Source organism: Hemitrygon akajei, chromosome 11, assembly GCF_048418815.1.
Source record: "Hemitrygon akajei chromosome 11, sHemAka1.3, whole genome shotgun sequence".
Classification (NCBI taxonomy): Eukaryota; Metazoa; Chordata; class Chondrichthyes; order Myliobatiformes; family Dasyatidae; genus Hemitrygon; species Hemitrygon akajei.
The window spans coordinates 97,709,124-97,719,102 of record NC_133134.1 but is presented as its reverse complement, the minus strand read 5'-3'; positions in this window follow the sequence as shown (position 1 = coordinate 97,719,102).

Genomic DNA, 9,979 nt, shown 5'->3' with positions numbered 1-9,979 from the left:
TCCCATCCCTGATTATGTACAGATTGCTACGATTAAAACTGATCCTTGTTCTAACTACTGCTTTAAGAAATTAAACTATGGCATGAAATGTATATTTTTTTCTTGGTCATCTAAACGCCGAATTAATGGTGAGCCGCTTGTATGTAATTGCTCAAAGGTTGATTGCGCAGTATCCACTGGAGCCAGGGATCCCGAATTATCACTGCAGATCATGAGACGTTCCCACGGAAGGTACAGAAAGAAATTCTTACTGACAGGAGGTCAAGAAGATTAGAGAATTGAATGGGTGGCTAAAGGATTGGCGTGGGGGAAGTAGGTTTGAATTCATGGGAAATTGGCACCACTTTTCAAGAAGGAATCCGACGGGCTCCACCTGAACCGTGATGTGGCCTGAATCCTAGCGAAACGCATAACGGCGGCTGTGAATAGGGCTTGAAATAAATAGTAGGGGATGGGTTCAGCAGATTGGAGAAGGATGGATAAAGTAAAAAGGAAAATTTGGATAAAGAAATAGCAAAAAAAAAACAAAGAAAAGAGAAAAGTAGTAGTGGAGTGAAGAAAACTCAAGTGGAAGAGTAAAAGATTACAAGATTTTAAAAGCACAATGAGTGTAAAGACACTTTATTTGAATGCCGATAGTATTCGTAACAAGATCAGTAAACTTGTAGTCGAAATCAGTACAAATCAGTATGATTTAGTGGCCATCACAGAAACGTAGTTGCAAGCTGGAGCAGATTGGGAATTAAATATCCAGGGATATCAGTTGATAAAGAAGGATTGGCAGGAAGGTGAGAGAGGTGGGATAGATTTCTTAATTAGAGATGAGATCAGGGTGATAGACGATATAAGATCTAAGAAGCAGAATTTTGAATCTATCTGAGCAGGGATTAGGAACAGTAATGAAAAACAAGAAGTCTCTGGTGGGAGTTGTCCATCGGCCACTGAATAATAACATTCCGGGGGCACAGGCAATAAACAAAGAAATATCTGAGGCATGTAAGAATGGAACCGCAGTTATCATGGGGGACTTTTAACTTGCACATAGATTGGGTGAAATAAGCTGCTAGACGGTGTCTTGAGGGGAACTTCGTAGAGTGACAGGTGACAGATGTTGAACAACATGTTACCGAACCTACAAGGAAACATCGTATCTTACATCTGGTTCTATGCAACGAGACAGGTAAAACTAGTGATCCTGTAGTTAAGGATCCTCTTGGAAAGACTGAACACAGTATGATTAAGTTTCTCATAGAAATGGAGAGTGCAATAATTTGATCTACAACCAGTGTATTATACCTAAACAAAGGAGACTACAATGGAATGAGGGAGGATTTCGTTAGTGTAGACTGGGAACACAGGCTATATGGTGAGACGGTTGAGGAACAGTGGAAGATTTTCAAAGAAAGTTTTCACGGTACTCTACAAATGTATATTCCAGTTAAAGGCAAGGACAGTAATGTTGGGGAGAGCCTTGGATAAGTAAGAAAATAAAAGAAGGCATCAGACTAAAAATTCATGTACAACGTCGCCTAGAGTAGTGGGAAACACGAAGATAGGGAAAACTTTAACTTTAGGGAAAACAGCAAAGAGCCACTAAGCGAGCAATAAAGGAAGGGAAGCCAGACAATGAAAATAAACCAGCACAAAATATAAAAACGAATTGCGAAACTTTTATAATTATACAAACCGGAAAAGGATGGTTAAGGTGAACGCGGGTCCCTTGGGAGTCGAGAATGGGGAATTGATATTGGGTAATGAGGAAATAGCTGAGGCTTTGAATGACTATTTTGTATCAGTTTTCACAGTGGAGGACATGTCTAACATGTCAAGAGAGATGATATGGATGCGATGGGAGGTGAGGACCGCGATACAATAACTATCACTAAAGAGGTAGTGCTGAGCAACCTTGCGGGTCTTAAGATAGACAAGTCCCCTGGTTCTGATGGAATGCATCACAGGATACTGAAAGAAATGGCAGGGGTTATAGTTGAAGGCTTGGTCATATGTTAGCAAAATTTTCTGGACTCTGGCAGGTGCCGACAGATTTGGCGAAGGCGAATGTCACGCCACCATTCAAAGGGAATGTAGGCAAAAGGCAGGTAACTATAGGCCAGTTTGTTTAACATCTGTAATCGAGAAAATGCTTGAAGCTATCGTTAAAGAAGAAATAACGAAGCATCTGGAAAGACGCAGCATGGATTCAGCAAAGGCAGGTCCGGTTTGGCAAACTTACTGGAGATCTTTGAGGATATAACAAGCGCAGTGGATAAAGGGTAACACCTGGATGTTCTTTACTTGAATTTCCAGAAGGCTTTCAATAAAGTGCCACATAAAATAATTATCCATAAAATAAGAATGCATAGAGTTGGGGGCAATGCATTTGCATGGATAGAGGATTTGTTAGCCAATAGAATGTAAAGATTTGGGTGTTTCTCTGGTTGACAGTCAGTGGTGAGTGGCGTGCCGCCGGGGTCGGTGCTGGGTCCATAACTGTTCACGATATAACTTAAGTATCTGGAAGAGGGGACCGTCTGTATTGTACCTAAGATTGCTGATGAAGGTAAATTGATTGGAAAAACAAATTGTGCAGAGGTAACGGAGAGTCTGTAGAGAGAAATAGATAGGTTAAGTGAGTGGGCAAGGGTCTGGCAGTTGGAGAACAATGTTCGTAAATGTCAGGTTATACACTTCGGAAGGAAAAATGGAAGATCAGATTATTATTTAAACGGTTAAAAGATTGCAGCACGATGCTGTGCAGCAGTACTTCGGAGTGCTTGTGCATGAATCGCAAAAGGCTGGTTTATAGGTGCATCAAGTTATGATGAAGGCAAACGGACTGGAGGTCATTGCTAAAGCTATTGAATTTAAGAGCAGGGAGGCTATACTTCAGCTGTATGGCGTACTGGTGAGACCACAGATAGAGTATTGTGTGCAGTTCTGGTCTCCTTACTTGAGGAAGAATATACAGGCACTGGAGGCTGTGCAGAAGATGTTCACCAGGTTGATTTCAGAGATGAGGATGTTAGACTATGAGGAGAGATTGAATCGCCTGAGAATGTACTCGCTCGAATTCAGAAGAATGAGAAGAAATCTCGTAGAAACATATCAAATTATGAATGGGATAAACAAGATAGAGGCAGGAAAGTTATTTCCACCGGAAAGTGGGATTAGAACTGGAGGACATAACCTCAAGATTCGGGGAAGTAAATTTAGGACGGATATGAGGAGGAACTGCTTTTGCCAGAGTGGTGGATCTGTGGAATTCACTGCCCAATGAAGCAGTGGAGGCTACCTCAGTAAGTATATTTAAGACAAGGTTGGATCGATTTTTGCATCGTAGAGGAATTAAGGGTTATGGGGAAAAAGGCAGGTCGGTAGAGATGAGTCCATGGTCAGATCTGCCATGATCTTATTGAATGGCGGAGCCGGCTTGACAGGCCATATAGCCTACTCCTGCTCCTGTTTCTTATGTTCTTTAAAATCCTGAACTCTCGAGGTTGAAGATCGATACACGTGCTATCCATGTCATTGGTACTTACGTGGACCACGACCCCTGGTTGTTCACCATCCCACTTAAGAAAACTAAGGTCTGGATCCAAGATATCTCCGACCCTGGCAGTCGGGAGGCAACATACCATCTGGGAATATCGTTCTTGCCCATAGAAACTGCTGTGTGTTCTCCTAACTAATGAATACCCTGTTGCCAGGCCGTGCGTCTTCTCCCCTTCCCTTCTGAGTCAGAGAGACAGAGCCAGTGGCAGAAACCCGACCACAGTAACTTTCCTCTGTTCGCAGTACTCAAAGTGCGATACTGCTAATATCTTATAAAGCCCCAGAATTAGAGCTTTGTTCCTATATTCCAGTTTGGTCGAAATGAATGCTAACATTGCATTTGCCTTCCTTACTACCGACTCAACCTGTAAATAACCTTCAGGGATTTCTACACAAGGACTCCCAGGGCTCTTTGCTCCTCTGATTTTTAAATTTTCTTCCTGTTTAGAAAATAACCTACGCCATTATTCTTTCCACCAAATTGTATGATCATACACTTTCCTGCTCTTCATTCCATCTATAACTTGTTTGTCTATCCTCCAGTTCTGTCTATGCCCTTCTGCAGACACCTTGCTTCCTCAACACTACCCGTCCCTCCAATTGCCTTTATGTTGTCCGTAAACCTGGCCACAAAGCAACCACTCCGTCAACAAAATCGTTGACGTAAAGTGTGAAAGGAAGAGGCCCCATCACAGGCCTTTGTGGAACATCACCTGTCTCTGGCAGCTAATCTATCCATGCTAGTATCTTTTCTGTATTACCATTGGTCTTATCTTATTAAACAACCTTGTAAAAGGACTTCTGAAAATCTAGGTAAACAACACCCACTGACTCTACATTGCCTATCTTGCTTGTTATTTCCTCGAAGAGCTCCAACAAACTTGCCAGTCAAGAGTTTTGCTAACGGAAACCATGCTGACGTTGGCTTACTGTGTCACGTGGTTCCAAGTATTTTGAAACCTCAGCCTTTGTAATGGATTCCAACATCTTCCCAACCACTGAAGTCAGGTTTAATGGCCTATAATGTCCTTTCTTCTACCTCTGAAAGAGTCGACTGACAGTTATAAGTTTCCAGTTCTCCGGCACCATTCCTGAATTTAGTGATCCTTGAAAGATCATTTCACAGCTACCTGCAATAAACCCACCGATTATCACAGCTACCTGGAATATACCTCTTACCACCATGTTACTTGTAAAAATGGCACGCCCTTGTCTCAATTCCTCAGTCTCCGCTGCATCTGCTCCTAGTTTGAGTCTTTTCGTTGCAGTAGTAAGACCTTCTCCTTTTTCAAAGAAAGGGATTTCCCTCCCTTCACTATCAATACTGCCCTCATCCACATCACTTCGATTTCTCGCACGTCTGCCCTAACCTCATCTCCCGCCACCCCCTCAGTGATAGGGTTCCTCTTGACTTCACCTACCACCTCACCAGCCGCCGCGTCCAGTATGTAATTCTGCTCAGCTCCCGCCATCTCCAACGGGATCCTACCTCCAAAGCACTTCTCCCGCCGCTACCTTCCGCAGGGATCGCTCGCTATGCGATTATCTTGTCCATTCCTCTGTCCCCACTGATTCCCATCCTGACACTTATCCTTGCAAGCGGAACAAGTACTATACCTGCCCGTATACCTCCAGCCTCAGTACCATTCAGGACCCAAGCAGTCCTTCATCTGTGTTCCCGGTTTGCCCTCCCGTATATTGGTGAGACCTGACGTAGATTGGGAGTTCGCTTCACCGAGCGCCTACACTCCGCCCGCCAGAAAAAGTGGGACCTCCCGGAAGTCACTCATTTTAATACTGCTTCACTTTCAGATTCCGACATGTCAGTCTATGGCCTCCTCTACTGTCGCGATGAAGCCACATTCAGGTTGGAGGAGCAACTGCTGATATTCCGTCTGTGTAATCTCCAACTGATGCCATGAACATCGATTTTCTGAATTTCCGGTAATTGCTACCTCCTTTCCTTCACCGTTCCCCATTCTCATTTCCCCACTCTCAGCTTACCTCCATACCTGCCCATGATCTCCTTCTGGTACTCCTCCCCCTTCCCTTTCTTTGTGGCCTTCTGTCCCCTCCTATCAGATTACCCCTTCTTTCGCCCTTTATCTCTTGCACCGATCGACTTCCCAGCAATCTGCTTCACCCCTCTTCCTTTCCAAGTTCACCTATCACGTACTACCTTGTATTTCATCCTCCTCTAGTCCCAGCTCTTACTCTGACCCCATCTTTTTTTCTCAGGTCCTGATGAAGGGTCTCGACTCGAAACATCAACTGTTTATTCTTTTCCATTGAATCTGACTGACCCGTGGAGTTCCTACAGCATTTAGTTTACATTACTTATTTCATAATGTTTTCAACTGCCTCTTTTACAACCCTGAGGTGTATCCATCTGTCCCAGATGATTCATCTACTTTCAAAACTTTCAGCTTCCCAAGCACCTTCTCCGCTTTCTTAGTTCCCCCATTATTACCTGTCTGTTATGTTCCAGCGATCTAACATCCACGCTAGCCTCTCCTTTACACACACACACACACACACACACACACACACACACACACACACACACACACACACTTTTCTATATATATATATGTAAATGTGTGTGTATGTGTGTGTGTGTAAAAAAAGTTTTGGTGTCCTCATTTACATTATTGGTTTGCTAACCTCATATCCTTAATATTCTAGCTTAAGGAACATGGAACCAGAGACGATGAATAGACGCCGCCCAAGATTCAAGCAAAGAGCCTTTCCGCTGAACTGACTGAGTTACCTCCCACTTTCCCATCAAATGCTTTTATTCTGGGCGTTGTGTGTTGAGGGTAGATGGTGGCGTTGACAAGTGCTCTGTAGTTGTACTGGTCTATGTGTGTCACAAGAGGGAGGTGAACAGCTAGATTGGGATTTCCGGTTTCCATATTGGGAGCTTGAAGCACCGGATGTCAGTAGCGAACAAAGAACTTTCCAGTTATAAATGTCAAGAGGCAGTTAACGGAGTGTACTGAATACAGATTACGGATTCTGAAAATAACATGCAGCAAAATTCTTTCAGAACTAAAAACTAGGCTTGCCCTTTTTCCAGTCGGACAATTGGACCAGAAACTTTTTCATGCTGTGTAGGAACTTGGACCAGAGCAAGGGCTTTGCATTGTGCCTTCTCTAACAATCATTTAGATCGCGGCTGATTTTGGAGACCGACTTGGTAAAGGAAAACACAAAGGGCTGAAAGAAATTACCGATAGAGCGAGGGCCGTGATGGAGACGATAAACGTGCTATGAGGCTCCAGAAACGGTGTCAGGATCGCGGCTGCTCGGATTTCAGGGAGGGAGCATGTTGGAATTAAACGATGCAACAGTTCAATCGGGGGAAGTTTCAGAACAACGCTGAAATATTAAAACTGAGAAGGTGTACTGTCGGTTAGGAAAGACAGAACTGGAGAAAGGCGAACAAATTGTGAATTACAGAGTTCACTTCAGTGTTTGCATTATTTCTTTCTCCTTTCTAAGCCATTAAGAAGATAATAGGTGGGATAAACCAGCTCTCGTCCGGCGGAGAGGGCGAATGGGAGGCCTTGTTCAGCGGCATTAGACTCTATGATATTATTAGCTGAAGAGACTCATCCATCTGAAACCATAACATTACTCACATGGTTTGTGATGTCCCGATTCTTCCAACATTTATTTTTGATTTTCCAAAATAAAATCTACAGCTCTATTGTTGCATTGAGGTCACGGATTGAGTATGCGTTGTAGGAATTATTTTGCACATTACGGAACAGACGTTGTCCTCAATCTGGCCCCGCATCTCTTATCTAAAATACTTTTCTGAGGATGAACAATTGAGAGATTCGACAGTAAAAAAAGTCACAAGAGACCTGTTTCTTCATCGCATGTACAGTATCTGTGGGATGGTGTGGAGGGATTAGTGAAAAGGTATCGGTCAATGCACGACACCAATCTGCTAGTTTCAAACTTAATCGAAATATTCTGTACTTTGACTACAGATAAAAGCTAAAGTTTCGCGGAGACGTTGCAAACAGGTCACAAAACCTTCTAAAGATGAAATGTTTTATATAAAACATTTTGGGAGACAAGTTTCAGTATTTGACTATGTTACGAGATTTAATCTTCTAATGACCGTTTGATTTTATGTTGTGTCACACCATAAAACAACATAACTGGATTATCGTAGGAATAGCTGACGCCTTGGCTGTGGAGAATATGAATGTCCATTTTGAATCTCGCCTCTGCAGACTCTAAATCCATCGGCATTGTTTTAGGCGGAACTTGAAAAACAGGACAAATTAAATTGATTTATAAATTGTCAATATAAATGATACAATTTTTGTTTGTCATCGAGAGGCAAAAGAAACAGAAATTCTCTTGGAATCGACAGAGAGCTATACATCTGTGAACGAGGATATCTCAGCGGTAAGATTAGCGCAAAGAAATACTGTTGGTGAAATTTGCAAGAAAGGATGTGTTAAATTTCTGAGTCTACATAATCAAAGGTTTCAAAGGTTTCAAAGATACATTTGATGTTAAAGAAATGTATACAATATAGATCCTGACATTCTTTTTCTTCTAGGGTAGTTATGGATGTCGTTGACGTACTGATGTTGTCATGTTCCTAAATGGTATTTGTATTCCCTCAGATTCAATGACTGTAAATCCCCACCATTCAAGGTTTGGCGACAAAAGAAATTAGTATACAAATTCTAGTCACCCGAACATAATGGCAAAGACGTGGAAACAGGAAAAAAAAGACTGGATTTGATAGAGTTGTGGATTTGTCTGAGTAGAACATATTTGGCAAATCTACATTTTGAGTCTGTAATTTGCAGAAGAGGTAAACGTGAAACAGTTACCGTGTTTACTCTATGAAAACAGTTAATAAGATGTCACATAGAATTATTAAAGTTAATATAATATATTTGGCATTGACCGAAGATTGATTAGCGGAAGTAGATTATTTTAACATAAGGTGACAAGTTTTTTAAGCGAATTTCCAAGGTACGAAGAAAAAGAAATATAGCGTGGAGAATTGTAAGAACGTGCATATCACTCAACACGAGATAAAAAATTTAAAGAATTTTTAAATTAAAAAAGATTGGAATGTTTTGATTTCAAGGGGGACAAGGAGTTAATTGCACACACATCCCTGAAAGTTAACGTGTAGGTACAAGGAGCAATTAGGCGGCAAACAACCCGCCGACTTTTGATACAGGAATTGATTACAAGGTTAAAGTTAGTACTAAGGCCTGACAGGGTTTATGCAGGGTTAATGATTCTCTTGGACAGAGGTACCTAGAAAGAGGGCGATGCTTTAAAATTAGGGTTGCCCTTTCAGAATTGAGATGAGAGGTAATTTCTTCAATCGTAATAAATCTCCAGAATGTTGTACGCGGATGGCATTCAAATCTTTGTATCTGTTCAAATTTAAGACAGAGCTGGATCGATTTTAAATAATAACTGGAAAGCCAGGTCCTTGATTAGTATAGGAAAATCGGCACCGAGGTGCCGAGCCAACCGTGTCCTTATTTAATGGGAATAAGGAAGTAGAACACAGTGTTGTTGTTACAGAGTAAGTGCTCTGCAGGGTGACAAGTAAAGTACAGGGGCCACGCGGGTGAGGGAAGCAAATGACTGTCACTTAACGCCACCTGTTTCTTCCCAGCGGTTTAAGAAACCTGGACTGCACAACGCTTTCCACGGGTGCTCATGTATCACATAGCGACCTTTACAGTTAGACGCAGTCACTGACCTTGAAAGTGTAAACAGGAAACCTGTAGCGCGAGATGACACGGCGCGGTATTTTCCACAGACATCTCTTTAAATGCTAGACATAATTTCGGCATCCGACCTGTTTTTCGCTTCCCTTCCGAACCCACCGATATCTGGGCAATCACTCGGTGCATAATTCGCAGCGACAGTGGGTTTTTCAACGGTCTGCGTCCTGATGTATCTCCTTCCAGGTTAGTCTTCGCTTCTTTGAATTTGGGAAGCATTTCTAGCACCACGTCGTTGAAGTGATTGTTTCAGGACAGGGGTTCCAAATCTTTTTTATGCCATGGACCTCCACCATAACCGAAGGGTCCGCGGACCCCATGTTGGGAAGCCTCCGCCTTGGGGGAAGATTGGTTGATGTGGAATTATTCCGGGATAAGCAAAGTGCACTTTGTTGCAGCATTATCACAGCTTCGCGCCAGATCTTAAAATGACTCTCCTGATACATATAAAATATCTCAAATTGAATTTTTGGAACAAGGGCGGAAGATTTACTTGTCCTCCTTAGCTTAGTTATCCATCAATGAAGATGACTGAAATATTATTGGAGTTGATTGCATTCCCGCCCCCTCCCAGGACTATCTGTCTAATAGAACCACAGAACAGTACAGCACAGAAACAGGCCCATCGGCCCTTCTTGGCT